This window comes from Thermobia domestica, chromosome 8, assembly GCF_964235325.1.
Source record: "Thermobia domestica chromosome 8, izTheDome1.hap1.1, whole genome shotgun sequence".
Taxonomy (NCBI): domain Eukaryota; kingdom Metazoa; phylum Arthropoda; class Insecta; order Zygentoma; family Lepismatidae; genus Thermobia; species Thermobia domestica.
The window spans coordinates 188,727,804-188,752,582 of record NC_137461.1 but is presented as its reverse complement, the minus strand read 5'-3'; positions in this window follow the sequence as shown (position 1 = coordinate 188,752,582).

The following is a 24,779-nucleotide window of genomic DNA, read 5'->3' as shown; positions in this document are numbered from 1 at the left end:
AAATGTATGGTATTAAAAAGAAAGGGATAGATCAGGATGAACCGATTAGAAAAGGAAAGGGTATAAAGAAAAGTGTAGTTATAAAAGATATATCATTAGAGGATTATGAGAACTGTGTTTTAGAAAAGAAAGAAATATATAAAATACAAAATCATATTCGTAGTAAAAAGCACAATGTATACTCAGTAGAAGAAAACAAGTTAGCTTTAAGTGCTTATGACGATAAGAGATATATATTGAATGATGGTATACATACTCTAGCTTGGGGTCATTATAAGATAGAATTAAAGAAAGAAGATTTGATTCCCAAGTTAAAAGAGTTATATGATCAGTGTACTAAGAGTAGACGAGAAAGAGAAACACAACGAATAGCAGAGCTAAATTAGATTTAAGTAATTTTAGATGTAAGAGTTTTATGATTTTAAATGTCATAAAACAGTAGTTTATTTATCTTTTCTCCCAATTTGAATAAGGCATCATCCTTACTCTCCATTTCAAAAATGCATTTATATAGTCACTCCACTTATTATTATTAATATGATTGATAAAGATATGATGGTTCTTAAAAGTGAAATAGTAGTTTAAATTCTTGTAGGGCAAAGCATTATTCCACAGCTCATTTATTTTATTAAGATGATATTTTGATCTTTCATCAAGTTGAAATTTTCCATTCTTATAGTCGATGTAAAATTCTAAAAACATTAGTTTGATATAATTCAGTTCGTTTTGTAAGTCTATAAATTCTTTTTCAGACAATTGTTCAGGATTTACAACATTATAAGCAAACGAACCCATTTTTTCTGTTTTATCATTTTGTTTGCTCATTTCATTCCGGCATGCTTTACATTTATCATGTCTTGTATTTCCATTTCGAGCAAATTCTTGGTATTGTTTTAATTCTCCACAAATTACACAATTTTTCATTGTTTATTAAATATAAAATATCCAAAATAGTTATTTCATTTTTTTTGTTAAAACTAGATTGATTTCACGATTCGATTTTTATGTGATAAAAGCTAATGCACAGTGTACAATACCCAATCTACTTTGGAGTTGTAAATTATGTAAATACTTTGTGCTATTCTTGCATGCTAATCAAAAATATAAAGGTAGAGGTTGCGCTAGAACCGGCATCAATGACACTACTGGTATTGTATTCCCACTTTTTTCGAGTATTTGTCGAATGGTAAATATTTGGTCGATAGTTGATCGATTTCGTCTAAATCCGTACTAATAATCTCCAATGATTTCATCTGCGTACGGGGTCAATCTTGTTAATGGAATATTTGAAAGGATTTTATAGGATGGTGACAGAAGAGAAATGCCTCGATAATTATTATAGTCAGTTTTGTCGCCTTTCTTGTGAATTGGAACAATGATTGATTCTTTCTACTGTTGTAGCAATTCTTCCTTTTTCCAGATATGGGGAATGAGTTTGTGTGTCTTGTTCCACAATTTTTTGCCTCCAGCTAAAATTAACTGAGCCAGAATTTAACTATACCCGGAGATTTGTGTTTCTTTTTTTTTTATACCGGTTTCTACTTCTATTTGGTTGGATTCTGGAATATACGGTTCTGCGGTGTGTATCTCCTTTTTTCCACGCACATTAGTTTTTGCTACGTGTTCAGCAAATCGTCAAATAATAATAATAATAATAATAATAATAATAATAATAATAATAATAGCAGTAGTATGAACGGGTTAGAAGCCCCGCAGGGATTGGTTAGTTTTGTTCTCTTGCTCAAATTTTTCTGTACAGTTTACATGACCAACTTCAAAGAGCTGGCTAGGGTAGCGCGCGGATACTGAAACGCTTGGGATCGACGTAAGTGATGCCGACTCTCTTCTTTGGAAATTAGAAATTACGATGAGGAAGAATAGTAGTAATATAAATCGGGAGCAATTAACAACGATGAGGTAGCCTCAACTTGAAGAACGTTTCGTTATATTTTTCTCATTGACGAAGATCTATATAACTTGCTTTTGAGTTAAAGAAGGAAATCTCAAGTAAGTCATTATGACACTCATAAGGAACGTCTTCTCATACGAGAATTAGTAGTTTGTATAGTCTTACATGGAACGATTTTAACTAGCTAAAAGTTTAGTTGAAAGGTTAAGTGACGCGGTAGGTAAGTAGTTAGCGTATTGAACTTATGTTCGCCGGGCCTGGGTTCGAATCCCGGTCAGGTTGTAACTTTTTCAAATGTTTCAATTTCAATGCATACTCGGTGTGACAAGAAAGATCTCTCCTCCAGAAAGAAAAAGATGTTGGAATGAGAAGAATGTCTCTCAATGAAGGCAATCATTTATTAACTTATTTCCAGCAGTTGTTCTAGATTTGATATTTTCAGTTACTTTCAAGCATTTTCTGATTCAGGCGTAGTCATTATTTTTATTTCTCTAAACATACAGTATATAAAGAAATAATACATTACATACACAGCAATGTGAAGATAAATATATGGTGTTCTTTGGAAAACACGATCCGAACCACAGAGATTCATTTTAGAATGGAGAACTGTTTACTTAGTCACAAAAGTACACCTCGCCACAAAAGTATCTCCCCCCTAAGGGCTCTAATTCCGCTACTTGGGGTCCAGGTAATTTGCAGTTGTTAGAACGCCTAGACAGATGCAACCCAACTTACGCAAAACTTTTCTCGGCACTGAAAGCAGTTGGTAGCCCTGATTCAGGTGTTTATCCAGGTAAAATTGTAAAGTAGGTGCCGTCATCGTTTTTAACTGCTCCCGATTTATATTACTACAATTCTTCCTCATCGTAACTTCTAATTTCCAAAGAAGACCCGGCAGCAAGAGTTTCAGTATTCGCGCGCTACCCTAGCCAGCTGTTTGAATTTGGTAATGTAAAATGTACAGAAAAAATTGAGCAAGAGAACAGAACCCAACAAACCCCTGCGGGGCTTCTAACACGTTCATATAATTATTATTATTATTATTATTATTATTATTATTATTATTATTATTATTATTATTATTATTATTAGTATTATTATTATTATTATTATTATTATTATTATTAGTTTAACTATGTATCCATATAATAAAAATGCAAGCTTATTTTAATGAAAAAAGTGTTATGAAACTTTAAAGAATCTTTAGGAAAGGTTTGAATCCACGCCAGAAAATATTTCCATTACTAGAACGTTGCCCTAGAACACACAGCCACGAGGGCCGGCAGCAGTTGGTCTTAATTTCCACTATATGTACGTCATGACTCTTGATGTCCTATCTGTATCGGCCAATAAGATCAGAGGATATCTGAAATTCTTGGAATCTCTCGCACACCAATGTCTGCGGCGTAGATAGTTACGCCTCTAGACCCGTTCCATACACGACAAATTAATTAAGGGGACAATATTGACAAATCTGACAATAATATACGAATATATACTATTTCTAGTGCCCCTAATAGTAGACATTTGTTCTACTTAAATGGGCCCACGACTCGTTATTGTCTTATTTGCCTTTAGTGTGCTGTTCTGCTTATGTAATGTAGTGAACCTGTTTGATGCTTCACTTATAATATCATTTTCGTATCGTATATGGAGTAAGACAATTTTGTCTTAATATGGGAACCCCTCGAACGGCGGGGTGCTTTCCTGGGGGGCAGCAGCCCTCCTGCCCCCACAAGTTACGACCCTGCGTCGTGGCAATCATTTTTCTTAATTGGAAGTTATTATTTACGTAATTGATTTTGTAATTCTTTTATTCCTTTATTATTATTATTATTATTATTATTATTATTATTATTATTATTATTATTATTATTATTATTATTATTATTATTATTATTATTATTATTATTATTGCAAAGTCGAGACTTGGCTGCACACTTTATATTTTATGAATTTTGTGATTGGATTCCAAGTGTTTTTGTTGAATAATCAACACACTCCACTTTAGGGAGTTGGAGGAAGGAAATATTATCCTGTTGCTTTTCATTTGTTTACTTGCACGCTACACCAAGGTTTGATACTACATTTCACCTTTCTATATCTACGGTAAGTACCCTAAACGTTGTGATGATCATGAGGCTATAAGTAAATAAGTGATGAAATCAATGAATTTTGCGTATTAACAACATTTAAAGTATAAGGTTGTCAGAAAAGTCATGACGTATTTCGATGAAATATGACAAATGATGGCTTGTGGATATACTAGAGTTATTCGGATCATGCAATAGTTTGTCATGAATAGCTAAGATGTTGAGCGTTTTGTGTAGTAATATTGCTCTTTGTTTGGTTTGGTTTTACAGATTTGATCAGAAATGGCGTGGGTCAATGAAAACTTGACCCACCACCCACCGCGACTCACTCTGACCCATAATCCACCACCCACCTTGGCCCACTCTGACCCACTACAAACCTTGGCCCACTCTGACCCACTCCGACCCACCGCCCAACATGAACCACTGACCCACCAAAACACATCCTCATCAACTCTGACACATGATACACGTCCTCTTTTCTACCGACTAAAGAGTTTATACTTGTAATAAAACCAGGTTATCAAATTCTAACTAATCGGAGTTTGAATTTCTACGGTCAATCCCTCAAGCACCGCTCTGTTACAATAATGATGTATCTGACCTTTACGATATAAAATGGTAAAGTGTTTGTCATGGGCAAACTTACGATGAATTTGAATTAAATTATCATGGTCTAATTATTTCCTTGTTGAATTATCGATACTTTTCAGTGGAAAAACGGATGAAATTTGAAAGTCCCAAATCAATGTACGTAGACCAACATACAGAAGCTTAAATTACCAATTTTATGTCTATTTCTCTCACAACTTTATGGGTTGATTGCCCTGTGCTCTAAGCGCTCCATATAATAAACAAGCTTTAGCAATTATTATAAAACGCATGGTAAGCATATATGGATATATGATGCGAAGCACTGTATTTTTTGTTGAGTTGAGTTGATTTTAACGTCCCTTTCACCAATGAAACATGGACCTACCCCATGCCGTAAACGTCGCCAACACCTAGTGGCGCACTTGCGGGTAAACGTCGATCGTCAATATAGACACGAGTCGATGGCGTCTCACTGCCGGCAGGGTTTCGTCGAGTCGAAACGGATATCTGGCGTCGGAGTGTTGAAGATACCACCGCGTAGCAGCGAGGACTTCGTTTTGGTCCGCGGTCCTTCCATTCGTCGCAGAAAATCGCGAAGGGACCAGCACGAACTATAACCAGTCATGTGCATGCGGTTATTATTATATATTATTTTTCCTTGACGAATAGTTCCTAAAGTAAGCTCCGGGGGTAAAGAACAACCTCTGCCTCAACATCATGAAATGAAAAATCTTAAGTGCGATAATTGTATCAATTTAGATGGCAACTGTCGTCGATCATTAGAAAGTGAGTATGGGAAAACAACGAAATAAAGTAAATAGACACGCGTCATTTTTATATAAAGTTACATGGCAAACGCATTTTATCTTATCCCAAACAGTTATCGTCTCATATATATGGTTAAAAGAGCACTTTGATTGACAAATTAAAAAGATATCAACGATTTATTCCTTTACAAGCGACGTCTCCTTCATCACCTCCGTGGCGAAGTCGGAAGAACACGCGCCAAGCAATCAAAAGGGTGGTGGTTCGAGCCCTTTTTTTGTAGTTTTTGGTACTTTTTTTAGTGTTTTTAGACTCACCTAAATATAAACAAATCACCCATGTAGACGATTTATCATATTTTGCGGGAGTACTTATGTGGTTCATTGGCGTTTTGTCGCATCAGAAGGTGTTGTCTACAATGCAGTGGGCAGAGAGGGTCATTGGGTCAGAGTGCGTCATAGTGAGTGGTGGATCACTGTGGGTGGTGCGTTGAAGTGAGTTACGGTGGATGATGGGTCGCAGTGGGTCACATGCTATTGACCCACTCAGAAAACTGGATCAATTTGACCCACTGACCCACTCCCAGTCTGGATTTGACACCACTTAGAAAATCGAAGACCAAAAATTGCATGTTCACCATGTGTTTTTGTCCCTGTTCTTAAAGAGTTAGTGGAAAAACTGCGAAAATGAGTAAAACGCGTCAGAATAGGAAACAAGGTACTGAGAAAGATTCGTTAAATTAATTAACTTAAAAAATAATCTAGTGCCTTGAAACAGCATATTCCAATCAATATAAGTATGTGTCCAATGCCGTGTCGTGAAAATAAGAGCCCGGGAAGAGAGCATGCAGCAGCGCCTTCGTACATATAAGTTGTCAATTTAGAGTTGACTCCTCTGGACTATCCTTTGTGCATAATACTTTACTATTTTATCATGACTGAAATCAAAAAATTTCAGCATTATTACACTGGAAACGGAACAGTCTGTTATTACTAAATTCACTGCAGCTCCATTTTTCCTTCTCCCAGAACAATGATGTATTAGGAGTTTCGCTCGAGCCTTCGGGCAGTGCAGATCGCAGCAGAACCGGAAGTGACTATTTGCTTTATCCACACCTGTTGTGAACTGTTCATCGACGATAGTTGAGGCCTATTTCGGCTGATTGGTGTTATTTTCCTACAGTGAAGTTCGTTTAAGTTGTGTTCATATTCTAGTGCGATGCCTTATAAGAAGGAATTGCAATACAAGCTTATTTTTGATAAGCGATACCGGAGTTCTCGACCCCATTCGAGCCTTGTCTACCAATGGTTGACTGATAATTTTCCAGGTATTTTTGAGAAAATTTGTGCATTACAGCTCCACGAAGAGTCTTATAGTATTTATATCAAATTTAAATCTATTGCGGCTTATGATCAGTTTTCATTGACAGTACCGGACACAGTGCCATTTAAGCATGCCGACGGCAACACAAGCTTAGTGCGCGTCGTCCCAGCAGAAGACCCAGTGAAAATGGTTCGTGTTTATGATTTTCCACTAGAAGTGCCCCTCACAGTGTTAGAGGACCATTTTCGGGCCTATGGTACCGTGCGTCGAGTGGAAACGCAATATTGGACTGCCCCATTTCCCACTGGAATCGACAGTGGTGTTAGAATCATACACATGGAACTGACGAAACACATCCCTTCCCGTGTCATCGTACAGGGCTACAAAGTGAGTGTCTCGTATGAGGGACAACCCATTACCTGTTTTTTTTTTGCCAGAGTTTTTCCCACACCGTATCCTGCTGCCCAGTCAAGAAAAAACCAGTTGCACAGGGTGTGAAACCTAACACTGTATCAGTTCAGATGACGGAAATAGGGAAAGTGCTGCGTCCTGCTCCTTCTCCAGATTTTGTGGACCGCTTGTCGGGGGCCCCCTCAGACCTCCCGTCCGGCCCCGCGCAGGATAAACCTATCCTTGATGTTGCTGACTTCCCTGAGCTACCTCGCCGATCAGATGATTCTACGTCATGCAAATCATTGCAGCCCGAGATGGAGGAGCCCGCACTCCCTGCGCCCCCGCAGGAACCTACCGATCCGTCACTGGAAGTTTCGAAGATGTCAGTGCAATTTACAAATCAGAATATTACAACAATTTCAGCAGAGTCTATGACAAGTGGTAACGAAGCTTTTATTCTTCCTACTTTTTCCCAGAGTGCTAATTCCGAGGAGTCTGATTCTCTCTCTCAAGAAAAACGCCGCCGAGTTTCAAGGTCAGCAAATAAAAAGAATGAACAACCTGTTTCCCAGTGTGTTCCACCACGAGCCAAACAGCCAAGTTCCCGAGAACCTCCCCCACAATTTCGTTCCACGTCTGATTCTGAGTTATAGTGAGTGTTGTTAGTTTGCCTTCTTGTCACGATACGATAACAGCTGTGTTTTTGTGTCGATACATATTCGCATGTTATGCGTGTTTTTTTGTTTTCTCTATTTTTCCTTGTTTGTTGTTATCAAGTGTGCCAGAATAATAGTTTTGCTGTGGTCTTATCTACCAATATTTCTACGGATTTTTCAAGTAAGTACTGTAATGTGTGTTTTTTCATAGTGCCTCAGAGCATGCCCATGTTAAATGCTTTCACTCTTCTAACTCTTAATATAAATAGGGTTAGCTCTGCACCAAATCTAACGTCGTTAAAGCAGTTTATCGAGCGTCGCCGTCCTGATGTATGTTGTCTCACTGAATTGACTTTTCATTCTTTCGATTTTCTCCCCGATTATAACGCTATAATTAACTGTCATAACACCACAGGAGTCGCGATACTTGTAAGAAAAGGTTTGGTTTATAATCGTGTCATGCTATCACCTGATAGTAGAGCAATTAGATGCAGGAATATGCATTATCCTATTGTATGCTTATTCTGGATTTCTTAAAATTAAAGAGAGGGATGAGTTTTTTGCAACGACTATACCATCTATGGTTCCTCCTGGTGTCGATCAATGTATAATGTTGGGCGACTTTAATGCGGTGATAGATCCTCACCCCCTCACCTCCCTGCCCAGCACTAGTTGAGCTTGTGCGTGCCATGAAGCTACATGATGCTCTCTTTGTTTCTAACTCACCGCATGTGATGACATTTCGCTGTTTGTCAACTCAAAGTCGCCTCGATAGGGTTTATGTCACAGATCCTTTATAAAGGCAGTGCTTCACGTTTTAACCCTCTTGCCCCCTTTGTCAAATCATGCTGCGGTTGAAGTAGCTTTTAAGCTTCCTTTTTCTCTTCCCGCTGGACGCGGTCCATCGTATTGGAAGATTAACAATACCCTTTTGTCTCGTGAGGACGTGATAGATGAATTTACGACGCGCTTTGAGTATTGGTGTAAGATGCAACATTTCCCCAATGTTGATACATGGTGGCAAGTATACGGTAAACCTAAAATTCGCAGTTTTTTCCAATGGCGCGGTAAATTGGCACAACAGCAGGACCGTACGCTTTCAGAATTTTTCCATCGTGCTCTCAGCGAGTTGTGGACATCCCCCCCAACCTTGGCCAACAGGATCCAAATTCAGGAACTTAAGAGTAGGTTGCGTCAACTAGATTCACATGCATCAATACAAGCCTATTTCTCCGAGGATTTTTATCATTGCTTCCCAGAAGAAACTGCTTCCATCTACCAAATTGATCTTCTGTTTCGGAAACGGAAAGCTACGTACATTGACTCCCTCACAACGGCAGGTGGAATAGTAGTTTCTGACTCGCAACAAATACTCCAAGAATTCACAAGGCATTATACAGCTTTTACCAGTGTGCAGACTCCGGATCTCTCTACCGCCCCAGAATTCTTGTCTGCTCTGCCTCACAAGTTCACAGAGAATGATTCTCATGCCTTAACACGTCCTATCACTGCGGATGAAATTTTTTCTGTTCTACGGGGAACCAAAGGCCGTAGCTCCCCTGGGATTGACGGTCTGAGCTTTGCTTTTTATAAGCGTTACTGGTCCTTTCTTAGCCGTACACTGGTTTCTCTGTTTAACGCATGGTTATCTGGGGAGCCCTTTGTTCACAACGTAGCTATTGTGGTTCTCCTACCAAAGTCCTCCAACGCGCGAGTCGTGACCGATTATAGGCCGCTGTCCTTATTACCAGTGGATCTTAAATTATTTACAAAAGTTCTCGCTGCCAGACTTCGTCCCATTATTCGGAAATACATTAGCCCGTATCAAGCTGCGCTACATGACTCGCATAACATCCAATACACGCTTCGCTCCCTGCGAGACCTATTTGCGTATTATCACCTTCGCCATGTTCCTGCTGGCGCACTCGCAGTGGATTTAGCCAAAGCTTATGATTCAGTAGACCATCAGTTTCTCCATCAGACGCTTGAATCTTGGGGTTTTCCCACTATTTTTCGCCGGGTGATTCATAATCTATATGCTAAAGCTCAGTTCCGCTTGCAAATAAATGGACATCTATCCCCAACCATCCCTTTACGACGCGGACTACGCCAAGGGTGCTGTCTTAGCACCGTTCTTTTTGCTCTGGTTTTAGACCCACTTCTCCATCGTTTGGCCATGTTGTCTTCGAATGGACCCTCCCTGTTCCGCAGTCAAAACATTTTTGGGTATGCTGACGATTTGACCATAACAGGAGTTGATCCTGTCTCACTACAGGGCGTGTTTCCTGTCCTGACCCGTTTTTCCCGATGCTCGGGTTTGCAGTATAACGACAACAAAACACAGGTGTTGTCCTTTAACGGTTTTCAGCTCCCAGAGGATCCTTCACCGCATGTCACCTCACTCACTATTTTAGGCATTCCCTTCACGTCTAACCCAACTCCCAACTATTATGAAGTATGGGCTCCCCTTTTAACGCAAATTCGTAAGTTGTTCTATTCACAGCGCTTCCGTAGGCTCAATTTACTTCACCGTATTCAGTTTATCAATATTTTTGTTGTGTCTAAACTGTGGTACAGAGCGCGTGTGTTTCCGTTCCCAGAAATTTATGCCAAACGATTTGAATCCTTATTCCTATGGCATATTTGGCGAGGTTTTTATTTTCGCATTCCCCGTCAAGCCCTTTATTTGCCCCGTTCCGCAGGTGGGCTGGGCTTAGTCAATATTCGTATCAAATGTCAAACGTTGTTTATGGCTGACACTTATGCAGCGCTCTCATCACTCAGTTCTATCACTAACCATTGGGTGAGTTGTTTCTGGAAGGATTATAGTCAACCGCAAAACCCTCCTTATATTCAATTCGTTGATCAGTGCCCGGCCTATATCAAAACGTTTATCCGATATTGGAATTATTCCGGGATGGTTCTCCACCCTCAACAACACAATGCGCGCTCGTTATATAGGGCACTCAATGCGCACTCTTTCTCTCACACTACTTTACGCGTACCTCAAAAGTATCCACACGTAGATTGGCCGCAGGTGTGGTCTAATATCTCAAACCCTGTCATACCTGAGTACATGCAGGTTTTGTGGTTTCAGGTAGTACATCAACTTTTCCCGACACGGGCGCGTCTTTATGAGATTCAACGAGCCCCAGATGCTTTGTGCGAGCACTGCCAGCAAGAGGACACATTAGCCCATCGATATACACAATGTGTCGGCTCGCCATTGATTTGGCACACCATGCAGGAGGTGTTGGGCCGCATTACCCGTAGCCCGCCTTCATACTTCACGGTGCAATTTATGTTATTCCCAGATTTTCATTTTTATCCCCCCACTAAACATCGAGCGGTGCTGTTTCTTGTTGCCAGCACTCTCCTATATTTTCAGCGCTTCACAACCTTGTTAGATGCACGCACGTATTTTGAATTTTTGAAACGTACACGTCGAAAGTTGTACACCCCAGACAGGGACCGGCAACTTTTTAGCCGGTTTTTGGAAGTGGTTTTGCAATAACGCACATCCCTCTCTTTCGGAATAGTTTTTTTTAATATCATAGAATATTCTATTGTAATGTTTAGTATAAGTATTATTATGTAATACAGTAAACAGGCTTCCGCCTCCTTTAGTACAATTTTTTCCCTTTTATTATTATTATTATTATTATTATTATTATTATTATTATTATTATTATTATTATTATTATTATTATTTATTTTTGTTTTTAATTTTCTTTTGTGATGTATAGTATATGTGTTATGATGTAATATAGTAAACAGGCTACAGCCTCCTTTTGTACTTAAGCATGTTTGGCTCCTGTGATTGTGTTCTCAGCTTGTAATTTCTGTACGGAAATAATAAAACTTATTAGAGTAGTGGGTTAAGCGTGAGTTTCATAATGCTGGGAACGCGAGTTCGATTCCGTCTGTGGCCGTTCAGGATATTTTTATAGTCTACAAAACTGATACTTCTGATGTATACTAACATGAAAATTATTCAATTTCTCTGGGTCTAAGAATTGAGACAACTTCCTCTACAGGTTAAATGCCAACAACACAAAAAATAAGTCATCCGTATCAACTTTCGTAACTGTCTGGGAAGTAACGTGTTTGGACAAGAATTGATGAACACATACGGGCTAAACACGTTTTTACTGCTGTAGTATGGGCCAAAAATGAGTTCCAAGGAATTGTTCCTAGCTGTGTACAAATTGCAAATAGTGATCGAACTTACAATAGGAATCGCTAGTCACGACAATGAACGGAAATTTTACGTTCTTTTACGGGGAAGGAAATAAAAATCACCAGTTAGGAACAGGGTTTTTCGTTCATAAACGTATATTACCAGCAATTAAACTGGTTGAATTTGTTACTGGTAGACTTTCTTTTATTACTCTTAAGGAACGGTGGTGTGATATTATTGTTTTAAATGTACTACCATGAGCAAAATAAATGACGCGTCTCTTTATTTTGAAATTTTTTGAAAATATCTCTGTTTTCTTTATATGTTCGAAATTTCGGAAGGTTTCCCCAGCAGGACAAGTTAATAACAAACCCGTTTTTAATATTTGTGTTAGATATTAGCTTAAAATAAATAAATTAGAAGCAAAAAACATTAAATCGACAGAAATCTCGAGAATTACCAACTCTGCTAAAGTGGGAAATTTTCAAGAACGCGAGGGAATTCTGCAGTTCAACACGAAGCAGCGACATCTATGTCACTGAGAGAAATGTGGATAAAATCTACAAACGAAACTTTTAACGAAATATTTCTAATATGTCTTATTTCGTGCATTATCTGCAAACTCCAAATATATGAATATATGCCAAGTATTAACGTAAAGATAGAGCAAAAAGTGGAAATTGTCTATGGAAAAAGGACGAATTGGTAGCGCGATCGTAATGAAAAATCGTCTTTACCGTAGAAGAGGGTGAGTTCACGTAAGGAAACAAATAGCTGTATGCCAAAGGTAGCGGGTTCGAATCCAGATGGAAGTGACGTTGTCATTTTTATTTTTATGGTTATTTTATTTATTTTTTTTTATGTGGGAAAGAATCAAATTGTAACATATGTGTAAAATTCATGACGATACCAAAAAAAAAAAAAAAATGTCGCACTTGCATTAGCATCCCTAATTTTGTTTGCAAAAAGTTTAGTAATTATTTCCCCTGTGCTCACTGCTCACTATACGTAATGCGCGTTGTTTCCCAGTAAATGTTAATCCTAATTGGGAGAATTTTATAAAGTTTCACAATATTTCTCACTAGATAGTCTTCTATCTACTTGTTTGGATATTTTGATAACAGATTTCCCTATTAAATGTTTAATTTTCCCTAGATGTTTAATTACGGAAAAGTTTTACAATGTATTTGTATTAAATTGAAATTGTTTTGAATTTACCACATGAGATAAGTAGCTCAAAGGAGGAAAACTCAAGTAATTGATATTCTACGTAAAAGCTACCTACTGTAGAATGATGATACTTTTTGCCATCAGCACATAATCTTCACGTTAGAGAGTCAGACAGAAAAAAATTCTGGTTTTTCCTCCCTATGACCACCATCTTATACCTCTACATTCCATTATTCGTCTCACAAAATTTCGGTGCTCCAAAAACATTCATATAATAATAATAATAATAACAATAATAATAATAATAATCATCATCATCCTGAATATGCCATCCTTACATAATGTAAGGATATCTTAGTTTCTTAGTTTAAATCTTAGATATCTTAGTCTAAAGTGCTTTCTTTAGTAATTATTTGAACAACCATGTAGGAGGGGGTACGGCGTTTTATTTTGCCCCTCTCATTTCAGTACCCTTCCAACAGAAAGTAATTTCTGATAAGCAGGGTAGACAAAATGAATAAGAAATATATTTACAGCATCCTCTCCCCTTTCATGATTGGAATATCACGTAGCATTTTTTTATTCTACCAAAGATGGCCCTGTGCGGTTAGGGGTAGGTAACTAAAGAAATACCTAATATATAGCGCCCCTTGATTGTAATATTACCGCTTCTTTATTTGTACGAGGGAGCCCCAACAAGGTGATAAAAAGAATAGGAAAAATGTCTATTGAATCCAGTGGCGGATCCAGCACAAACTTCTGGGGGGGGGGTGAGTGAAATATTCTTTTGATGATGTGAAGCTGTCACAAATTACCACTTAACTAAACTAAACATAATAGTGGGGTGAACTGGAACCCAGTCAGTTTAAATTGATGTAAAAGTTTAATTTTTGGCTTCATATTAAAGTTTTGGTTTCAAATGAGAATTTCAGTCCCAGTGGTCAAGGATCAAATCTCGTGGGGCTCTTCAGTGTAGGCTAATACGGGCCCCTTATGAGAAAAGGCAAAAATATTAAAATGTTTATAACGTTCGAATTTTTCGTCTATTTTAAAGAAATGTTGGGCTTCGTATTAAAGTGTTGCTTCCAAATGGCAATTTCAGTCCGATGGGGAATGATCAAATCCTGGAGTCGGGGGGGCTCATCAGTATAGTGTGCTACGGCTCCATTATGGGAAAAGGCAAAAATATGAAAATGCTTATAACTTTCGAATTTTTCGTCTATTTTAAAGAAATTATTGGCTTCATATTAAAGTCTTGGCTTCAAATAACAATTTCAGTCCTTGTGGACAATTATCAAATCTCGGAGGGCTCTTTGGTGTAGGGGTTTCGGCTTCTTTATGGGACAAGATTCACGTAATTGATATTGCAAAATTGTTTTGTATACATTAGTGTAAACTTGCACCATTTGGTTAATTTTACCTCTTATATTTTGCAGATTTCAAATTCCAAGCATAGTTACTTCTCAAAGCTAAAAGGCACTTACTAGTTTCATTAAAAGGAAATGTCTTTTATGAAAAGTTGTCATGGAGTAGACGAACGAACAGGCACCCAAACATTGGTTGAGTCGGACGGTTGAAACTCGTTAAGCTCACTTCAATTATTATTATTATTATTATTATTATTATTATTATTATTATTATTATTATTATTATTATTATTATTATTATTATTATTATTATTATTATTATTATAGAGCATTCATGGGGTCCGTGGCTCGACTCCACTTCGCGCCAAGTGAAATTTGAGGTAGACAAATACTGTGCGTAGGTGCATAATCGTGCAACGTTAAACTAGATATTCCATTTAATTTTAATTTCAATAATAATAATAAACAATTAATTCAACTGAAAGAACTGTAATTTATGTTGACGGCAATTATCATAAATATGCAACCATTATAAAAACAATGCTTTGAGTAGAAAGATAATCCTTCCCAAGTGTTAACGAATGCGCACGAGATAAGACATGTCTCGAGAAAGAGACGAGACGCGCTTTGTGACATCCAAAAGAAGACGTAACAAATGTTTTGGACACGAGATAGCTTTTAAAATGTCTCGTCTTGTCTGGAATGTCTCGAAAACAAAAGTCTAAGTTTTAAAATTATTTTTAAAGATCTATTCTTTCAAAAGTAGCTCTCTGCCTTAAAATTAATGACGGCATTTGTGATTTTTAAAAATAATAAACAATGTCTAAAGTTAATAGTTAACTTTTCGAAAAGAAGCTTCATTAAGGGTGAACCTGAAAGATGTCCACAAACTTCGGGAAATGATTCGTGACATCAAAAGGAGACAAATGGTCCTCTTGCAGTTTTCGAGTTCAGCTTCGTTGTCGAGATACAGGGTTGCCAACTGGTCGTGTTTGAGAAACTCACTGGAAATAAATTCAACTCCAAGAATAAGCTACTACAGGTCAATTGACTTATACCATGCTGCAAGGTTAAATATTTGTTTATGAAGTGTGTATAAAATTTGCCAGTGTCCTTTCTGAGAACATCGTCGAGAAAAAGTCACCTCCAAGAATAAACTACCCCTCGTAAATTTTTCTAAGAGAAATATCTGATACTGCAATATAGGGTTGTTAATTAAATATTGATTAATGAAAAATAAACAAAATTGTTAAAACCATTTTGGAGAAAATAGCTTTTTTCGATTTTCGGCTGTTAGTAAACCACACTTATTTTAGGCGGTAGGAAAAAATGGGACAATCTCCTAGGAATACTATGTAAACCCTAAGTTTAAAATTTGGTGTAGATACGTTGAACGGTATGGCCTCTAGGCGAGAGCACAGAAAAGTGTACCGAACGGACGGACCGGAAGGACGGGTATCGAAAAATCACATTTTCGGTATGTAGACGCCATGAAGTATGTAAATCCGTTGAAATCTGAATTTGATATACTATTTTCACAATCACCATATTTTCTTCTCTCTTTTGTCGCTCAAAAAAGAAAAGCCTGAGTTTACCACAAAAAGCTAGGATGTTTACCAAAAAATATTCAATTACAGGGCCACCGCACTAAACTTTTTCAATTCAATTTCTTAACTGTGTTAGGCCGCAGTTGTTACTGAAGTGTGTATTTGGATAATACGAAAAAAAAATATCGTATTATTCAAATACATCGAATGTCAGATTATCGAATAAAAAACTTCGATTGAAGAAAATCCACACTACAAAACTAACTCACACTTTGAGCACATTTTCATTAGACATATAATAGAGCAGTTAATGCAATAATTGTTTATGAAATATGAAAAAATCAAATGAGTCATTTTCGAGAAAGTCGTTCAAAAAGAACACATCAGAAGTAACCTACCTCTTGTGCATGGTGGAAAGACATGTAGTCTTTCCACCATGCTCTTGTGAATTGTTTCGAACAATGAGTTAAGACATACTTTTGCTTATTAATGAAATATTTATTTGCGAAATTTGAAGAAAATCGCCTGTCCTTCGAGAAAATTGTTGGGAAAAACCTTGAGCCCCAAAATAATCTATCCGTCGTAATTGTTTTTCATAGAAATGACTTATACTAAAATATAGGGTTATTAATGAAATATTTATTTATGAATTATCAATAAAATTGTCCACGTAAGTTTTGAGAAAATCGTGAGGGAAAAATAACTCCCCGAATAAACTATCTCTTGAGGATTCTTTCAGGGCAAGCGAGTTATTCCATATTATTTGGTTTTTAATGAAATATTTATTTCTGAGTACGAACAAAATTGCTTGATTCATTTTAGAGAAAACCGTGGAGGAAAAACACCCCCAAGAGTAAACTACCCCTTGTATATTTTTTCAGGACAAACGAGTTTTGCCATATTGTTCGGTTATTAACGAAATATGTATTTTTGAAATACGAATAAACTCTTTTGAGTCATTTTTGAGAAAATCGCCCAGACAACACACTCCACCAAGAATAAACTACCCCTCGCATTTTTTTAGGACAAACGAGTTACTTATGCCATATTGTTAAGTTGTTAATGAAATATTTATTTATGAAATATGAACGAAAACACTTGAGTCCATTTTGAGAAAATCACTGAGAAAAAACTCACCCCTAAGTATAAACTACCCCTTGTAGATTTTTCTCAGATAAATGCCTTATACCACAAAATAGGGTTGCTAATTAAATATTGATTTATAAAAAAAAGAAAGAAAACGAGATCGTTAGAGCCAGTTATGAGAAAATATATTTTTTCTATTTTCATCGTACAGGAAACTACCCTTGTTTTGGGAGTAGGAGGGAAATAAAAGAAACTATAGGAAATACTATGAAAATCTTAAACTAAAATTTGGTGCAGATAAGTTGAACGGTTGGCCTCTAGGCGAGTGCACAGAAAAGTGTAGCGAACGGACGGACGAACAGATGGACATGTATCAAAAATAACTTTTTCGGTATTAGGGGCTATAATACGTGTAAATTCGTTGAAATGTCAAATTTGATTTTTTTTTCGATCGCGATTTGATACTTTCTTCTCTCATTTGTCACTTCAAAGTAAAAGGAACTCAGAACTGCAGATAAGAGACACCTACTTTTACACATAGACATTTATTGATTTAAAACTGTTTTAGTTTGTCATTTCACTTCCAATTGAAAGGTTTTACCATGACTAACGGCATACCAATGACGAGACGGAAGTTTTGAGGAAGTAAATGCATTCAGAAGTCTAGACTACATTACGCCTATCAGCCTGTTTTTACTTCTGCAATTGTTGACAGTTGTAATTTCGTCCAAACGCTACATGAAATAATTCTTGGTTGACGTCATTGTGTTACTATTTTAGTATTGTTCTCTTCAGACTTGGTTGAAGTTTTGTCTTAACGGTTATACATTTTTTCTTTCTTATTTCATCGTTACACATAAAAATAAAATCTTCTGGTGAGTGGATAGATTCGAACCTACGAACATGAGTTTTCATTCTTCCAACACTTTACCAATGGACCAAGCTTTGTCTTCACGTTAACGCACGGTTACAGGGTTTATTACGATTTAAATAAAATGGCTGGCTGTTAGAGTTTCCTGCTCACATATTTCGATAAAAAATTCATTGCTTCGTAGATACGTAGAACAATGTTTAGATACACATTTTAGGATAGTGCATTTTGGTGTATATAATAATTTCATGCCAGATAAAAGCTAGATAAGTTTGGATAAAATGTTTCATATGTAGTTCTCAATAATAGGCCTGCTGTTCGGGGTAAAGTTTCAAGGTTCAGCATTGACTAGCAGTTTTTGCTATTAATATCCCTTCTAACAATATTGGCAGTGGACAAAAGTTAGCCCGTGTTGAAGCTTTTTGCTCCTAATTTAATTATTTTACTTTATTATTTAACGAATATATTGAAAATTGTCAGCAGGCACGTATACAGTAATTTATTTCGGAAGGGGCCCGACTTCAATATTAGGATAAATTATAATACAATTTTAAAAGATAATCCCAAAAATTAGGCTAAATTTACAGAAAAGTTGGGATTTCAGAGGGGGTCCGGACCCCCTGTACCCACCCCTAAATGCGTCCTTGTTTGTCAGTACCGGGTAACGTTTCCTCATTTTGAAACCCTCAAAAACTTCGGATATATAAAGGGAAAAGAGTTATTTTCGATAAAATATCACTTCAAGGAGATGCGACAGTTTTATTGCACATGGTGGTATCCAACGTTCACAAGGGCAAGAATTCCTTCCCTTTTATTCTTTTGCTATTGTGCTCTATCGAAAGGTTAGGTTTGTAAAATATTACTCTTACAAACAAGCGTGATTGGCAGATAGGAATACTGAACAGAACTCCACAGAAATGCATGCTGAACTTACGTTTATAGCTACCCTTTGGTGATTTGGTGGCTACCCTCAAGGTCAATCGAGTGGTAATTCAGTTCCGTCTCTGTTCTTGAGCCATGTTCGTATTACTTCGAACAGTTTTGCTAATGAAAAGCATGCCTCGTAATATAACAGACTTCTTTCGCGTAAGAAATCGAAACTCAGTTGGTCAGAGCAACTAGTCTGTACGAATTAGGTTGTTAGTTGGTTAGGAGCCCAGTACGAGTAAGGGTTTTTATTACTATTGATTGTTTTTATCTTTTTTAGGTGAGGAAAAATCAAATTGTGACATCGCGATATCAAATGTATTTGGTTAGGTAACTTTGTCTTAGCTAAACTTTAAACATCAGTAACCGTCGAAATTATTTCACTAACCGATCAGTCACTGAACATTTCAAACACGTCAAACCAGTGGCATAATATGAAGGTTAACCTCTCCTCCGCAGTCCTTAGTTATGCGTCCGTAGTTTCAGGTGCGTGCCAAGGGCCGGGCGACTGCCCGGGGCGCCAGAGAAAGAGGGGCGCCAAAACGAGTCTCAAAAAGTAAATTTTAGAACGTGTTTTCTACGGACGTTTTTGGTTTATATTCTTGTAAAGTAGTGGCAATTACATAACCATGGAAGAAGAGAGTTTCATAGTAATAAGGGGGCTGTATCGAAAAATGGAGAGATGGCATGCAGAATAAAGAGTGGCGGGGGTGTAAGTATTGTTTGTTTGTTTGCTTGAGTTTAGCATTCCACGGTTATGCCTTAATGGCCAAAGGAGATGTGGATACTAATTATAGTGGAATCTGAACCACTTTTATCGTTCAACAGTAATCCACCGGGAATTGGATCCGGTACCACAGAAGGCAGGCGTGCTAGCCACAAGACCAAGCGGGTGGCGAGAAGTTTGTATTGTTTATAGCGGGCCATATTCTTTTTGAAGTTTTCCTAGGTAATGAATGTCTTTTTGAAAAATGGGTTTAAAATATTAAAAACACTATGATAAAATGTAAAATATAGGCTAGTACTAGGGGGAGGGCGCCAAAAAGTCACTTTGCCCGGGTGAAAATTTGGCCTGGTCCGCCCCTGCGTACTTTCTGTATATTTTTGGCCTTGCAGCTTGTGCGGTCCCCACGCCACAGGGTTGCGGGGGCGCTATTTACGCGTATGCTTCGAACGTAATTCAATAACTGCTTAAGAAATTCTACCATCAGCGTGGAAACGGGAATATATATTTTTCTAATAGTCCCATAGAACTTTCATTCAGAACGCCAGATGCAATTAAGTAGAAGGAGGATCTGATGTTTCCTAAGTAAGTTCCTTTCAGAAAGTTTGCTATTTCTTTAACAGTGATGTAAATAATTATACTCATGGTTATTAGCCCGACACAAAACCATCCTGGAGAAATCCCTCCAGAAAACTTTATTCTGCCTAATTTTATAAGCGACTCAACGGTGAAACGCTTGTTAACGAAAGCAATGCTGTGTATACACTGCCTTGTTTCTGACAAAATATAAAGTGTTTTGTAATCTTTAGACACTTATCCTATTCTTTTTGTCACCCTTGGTTATGTAGGGTGGCCTCGAACAAATAAAGAAGAGGTAATATTACAGTCAAGGGGCGCAATAAATATATTAGGTATTTCTTTTGTTACCTAACCATAACGGCCTATGGTGGTCTTCAGTAGAATAAAAAATGTTACGTGATATTTCATTCACGAAGGAGGAAAGGTTACTTTAAATATATTTCTTATTCATTTTGTCTACTCTGCTTGTCAGAAATTATATACTTTCTGTTGGGACGGTGCTGAAAAGAGAGAGAGAGAGGGGGGGAATAAAACTTCGTGCCCCCTCATACATTTTAAATTTTGTTACATGGTTGCTCAAATTATTACTAAAGAAAGCACTTTAAACCAAGATATCTAAAGTTACATTATGTAAGGGTGGCATACTCAGGAATAATAATAATAATAATAATAATAATAATAATAATAATAATAATAATAATAAATGTCTTTGAAGAGCCGAAATTATGTGACACGAATCATTACATGTAGAGCTTTAAGATGAGTGGTCATAGGAGAGGAAAAAACAAGGTTTTTCTCTGTCTGACCAACGTAAAGGTTATGTGCTGAAGTTAAGAAGCATAATCATTCTACAATAGGTTGCTTTTACGTAGAATATCAGTTACTTCAGTTCTCCTCCTTCGGGCTACTTACCTCATGTGGTAAATTCAAAACAATTTCAATTTAAGACAAACACATGTAAAACTTTTCTGTAATTAAATATATATAGGGGAAATTAAACATTTAATAGGGAAATCTGTTATCAAAGTGTCCAAAAAAGTAGATAGAAGACTATCAAGCGAGAAACATTGTGAAACTTTATAAAATTCTCAAAATTAGAATTAACATTTACTGGAAAACATTCGTTGTGCACCAGTGAGCATGTAGTGAGTAGTGAGCACAGGGGAAATTATTACGAAACTGTTTGCATACAAAAATTAGAGACACTAATGCAAGTGCGAGAACGGCATTTTTTTTGGTATCGTCATGAGTTTTACACATATGTTACAATTTGATTCTTTCCCACATAAAAAATAAATAAAATAACCACAATAATAAAAATTACAACGGCACTTCCATGGGATTCGAATCCAATACCTTCGGTATACAGACTAGTTGCTTTAACTAACTGAGCTACTTGTTTTCTAACGTGAACTGAACCTGTTCTACGGTAAAGACGATTTTTCATTACGATTGTGCTAAGAATTCGTCTTTTTCCATAGGTAATTTCCACTATTTGCTCTATCTATACGTTAATACTTAGCATAGATTCATATATTTGGAGTTCGCTGATAATGCATGTAGTAAGACACATTAGAAATGTTTCGTTAAAAGTTTCGTTTGTAGATCTATTCCACGTCTCTCTCAATGACGTAAATGTCGCTGCTTCGTGTTGAACTGCAGAATTCCCTCGCGTTCTTGAAAATTTCCCACTTTAGCAGAGTTGGTAATTCTCGAGATTTCTGTCGATTTAATGTTTTTTGCTTCTAATTTATTTATTTTAAGCTAATATCTAACACAAATATTAAAAACGGGTTTGTTATTAACTTGTCCTGCTGGGGAAACCTTCCGAAATTTCTAACATATAAAGAAAATGGAGATATTTTCAAAAAAACTTCAGAATAAAGAGACGCGTCATTTATTTTGCTCATGGTAGTACATGCCCCAACTGAAGATAAAGATGACGATATAAAAGACAGCTTTTTCGAAGAAGTCGAACAGATATTTCACCAACTCCCGCGATACCATATAAAAATTCTATTAGGGGATTTCAATGCGAAGGTAGGACGAGAGGATATTTTCAAACCGATTATAGGGAACGAAAGTCTGCATAAGGAAAGTAATGACAACGGGGTAGGACTCGTGAACTTTGCAACATCCAAAGACCTAATCGTGAAGAGTACAAAATTCCCACATCGCGACGTTCATAAATACACTTGGACATCACCAGACGGAAAAACACATAACCAAATTAATCACGTTTTAGTAGATAGAAGAAGGCAATCTAATATAATTGATGTCCGGTCGTTTAGAGGGGCTGATTGTGACACTGACCACTACCTGGTAGTAGCGATAATACGAGAGAGGTTATCGTTGAATAAAGGTAATATTCATTGTCCGAAAACGGAGAGATTCAATTTAAAGAAATTAGAAGAGAGCCAGGTAAGAAAGAAATACCAGATTGAAGTTTCGAATAGATTCTCGGCTTTAGAAAATTCGGAGTGCACTAGCGTTGAGGATACCTGGATTGAAATTAGAGATAGCATTAAAATTTCAGCAAAAGAAAAATTGGGACACGCGGAAATACGTAGGAACAAACCATGGTTCGACCAGGAATGCATTAAACTAGCAGAGAAGAGAAAACAGGCAAAATTACGGTGGCTACAAAATCCGAATGAAACAACTACACAAAATTTCGCAGATATCAGGCGGGAAATTTCCAAAACTTTTAGAACAAAGAAACGCGATTTTCTGAAAGCTAAAATTAAGGAACTTGAAGATAATAGTAAAAATAAAAACATCCGGGACATGTATAAGGGAATCAACGAATTTAAGAAAGGCTATCAACCTCGTGCTTATATATTAAAGAAATCTGACGGTACAGTTCTCACTGACACGGATAACATCTTAAATAGATGGAAAGATTTCTTTGACGATTTGCTTAACACTCAGCCAAAAACTAGTGTGCGTGGAGAAAAGGAGATACACACCGCAGAACCGTATATTCCAGAACCCAACCGAATAGAAGTAGAAACCGCTATAAAGAAATTAAAGAAACACAAATCTCCGGGTGTAGATGAAATTCCGGCTGAGTTAATTTTAGCTGGAGGCGAAAAATTCTGGAACAAGATACATAAACTCATCCTCCTTATCTGGAACAAGGAAGAATTGCCACAAGAGTGGAAAGAATCAATCATTGTTTCAATTCACAAGAAAGGCGACAAAACTGACTCTAATAACTATCGAGGCATTTCTCTTCTGTCAACATCGTATAAAATCCTTCCAAATATTCTGTTAGCAAGACTGACCCCACACGCAGATGAAATTATTGGAGATTATCAGTGCGGATTTAGACGAAATCGATCAACTATCGATCAAATATTTACCATTTGCCAAATACTCGAAAAAAAGCGGAGTAGTAGGCCCCCCCGTATGGCCAGCCGAGTCAGCAAAATTTTTCGTGACGTCATAGGTCAAAGGTCAATGACCTTGGCCCAGGGTCAATGACCTAGGGGTACCTAGGACCACCCCCTCTAAATTTTGGCAGGGGTACCTTGGTCCACCCCTAAATTTTGGCAGGGGTACATAGGACCACCCGCCTTAAATTTTGGAAATTGCCAAATCTAAAAATTTGGTGTGGTAGCCTAGGACCACAGTATGTACCTCTATCCGTATTGGGGGTCTATGTCGTTCCCTTTCATGGGTAAAAAATTGCCAAAAAGTCAATTTTCGGAGGTTTTTGACCTAATTTATCCCCTTGGATGAGGTGTTATTACCCTATATGGTTATATGGGCGTATACAGGGGTCCATTCCCTTTCATAAGACATGGGTATATTAATGCACCCCTTGAAAAATTTGGGAGGGGTACCTTGGCCCACCCCTTAAATTTTGGAAATTGCCCAATTTAAACATTGGGTATTATAGTACAGGACCCTAATATGTAGCATGATAAATTTGGGTCGTCCACCTCGTCCCCTTTTAGGGGTACAAAATTGCCAAAAATATAAACGTAAGCAATACGTTATACCACGTGTTTGGTTTTCGGCCTAATTTATCTCCTTGGATGAGGTCCTATTACCTTATATAGTTATATGGGCGTATACAGGGGTCCATTCCCTTTCATAAGACATAGGTATATTAATGCACCCCTTGAAAAAATTTGGGAGGGGTACCTTGGACCACCCCTTAAATTTTGGAAATTGCCAAATCTAAAAATTGGGTGTGGTAGCCTAGGACCATAGTATGTACCTCTATCAGTATTGGGGGTCTATGTCGTTCCCTTTCATGTGTAAAAAAATTGCCAAAAATTCAAATTTCGGGGGTTTTTGACCTAATTTATCCCCTTTGATGAGGTGTTATTACCTTATATGGTTATATGGGCGTATACAGGGGTCCATTCCCTTTCATAACATATGGGTATATTAATGCACCCCTTGAAAAATTTGGGAGGGGTACCTTGGCCCACCCCTTAAATTTTGGAAATTGCCCATTTTCAACATTGGGTATTATAGTACAGGACTCTAATATGTATCATGATAAATTTGGGTGCTCCACCTCGTTTCCTTCTAGGGGTACAAAATTGCCAAAATATAAACGTAAGCAATACGTTATA